At 55.1% G+C, this 1402-nt stretch overlaps 1 pseudogene; it reads left to right on the top strand.

The window, feature by feature from the left end:
• The window catches only part of LOC105826838, a 6306-nt pseudogene that overhangs the window by 282 nt on the left and 4622 nt on the right, over nt 1-1402 (top strand).

The raw sequence follows: 1402 nt of genomic DNA, 5'->3' as shown, positions 1-1402 counted from the left end.
CAGCGCCAGGGTGTGCATTATTGCCTGTTGGTGTCACTTGTCCCGTGGTGGTCCCACGAGAGAAGCACAGACACGATGGAGAACACCAGGGGCTCACGGGGCACGTCTTCCACGGGACGGCTTTGCAGTGGGGACGTCTGGACAAGAGGGTGGGCGGGCTAAGCCCCCGCAAGGTACAGGGGCAGGCGCGAGGACACTTTTCTTATCAAGAGGGTCCACGTATTTCAGCATCAGAGACACCCTGGGGCAGCACCCACCCCCGTAAAAAAAGTCAAGTCTTGGACGTGCGACTGACTCGGGTTCGAATCCCAGACCTGACTCTTAGCCATGGGATAGAGTCTCTTTGTGGTTCAATTTCGTCATCTGCAACGTGGGGGTGGACACCCCTTTCTTGGGGTTAAGAGGATTGAGAGAGATTATGGGTGCGGAGATGGCAGGGACACTGCCTGGCTCATAGAATGTGCTGGAAAAGACCAGTCTATGCTGCTTTCACAATGCTTGTAAATACATGACCAGCGCACAGGCCAGGCGTGCACAGAGGCCACGTGTGTCTCCTGGGGACAGCCCGCACGGCTCCCCGGGATTCTCTTCAGTGAAGAGGGGTCATGGAGGCGACAGCTCGTCATGGTGTGTGTCTGTGACTTTGTAAGCCTTTCCCTACATAGGCTGCCCACGGGAGAAGAAACCCCCGTGGAACAAAAGTGCTCGAGTCACCAGCGTCAGGGAGGCGCCGCCACAATCCCAGGACAAGGTCTCCCGGCCTCTGCGCTCCAGACACGGGGGGACAGATCGTGCTTGGTCGAGGGGACCGTCCCGTGCACTGGGGCATGTGTAGCAGTCACCACTTCCAGTAGCGACGACCAAAAATGCCCCCACACAACTGCCAAATGTCCCCTGGGGGACACAGCTTCTGTGCGTTGAGAAGCCCGTTCTGGAGTAAGGGAACCATGGGAGGGGACGTCTGTGCTCCTACAGCAGCCAGTCCTGAACATGCAGTAATGTCATTTGATCCTTAGAACAGCCTCGCGTGGTTACTGTCATCTCCACTCTACAGATGGGGAGACTGAGGCCCAGAGATGTTAAGTCATTGTCCAAGGTCTCTTGGCTAATAAGTTGTGGAATCGGTATCCGAACCAGTTCTGCTTGGCTAAGTGCGGCCCCTTCATTATGCAATGCTATGTCTCTGTTTGTTTTTTTTTTTTTTTTTTTTTGAGACAAGGTCTCTCTCTTTTGCCCACGTAGAGTGCAGTGGCGTGATCATAGCTCACTGCAACGTCCAACTCCTAAGCTCAAGCGATCCTCCTATCTCAGCCTCCTGAGTAGCTGGGACTACAGGAGTAGCTGGGACGACAGGAGTAGCTGGGACTACAGGAGTAGCTGGAAGTATTGGAGTAGCTGGGAC

Source organism: Propithecus coquereli, unplaced genomic scaffold, assembly GCF_000956105.1.
Source record: "Propithecus coquereli isolate 6110/MARCELLA unplaced genomic scaffold, Pcoq_1.0 Scaffold922, whole genome shotgun sequence".
NCBI classification, from domain to species: Eukaryota; Metazoa; Chordata; class Mammalia; order Primates; family Indriidae; genus Propithecus; species Propithecus coquereli.
The sequence above is the reverse complement of the archived record's forward strand: the minus strand, read 5'-3'. Positions and strand labels throughout refer to the sequence as shown.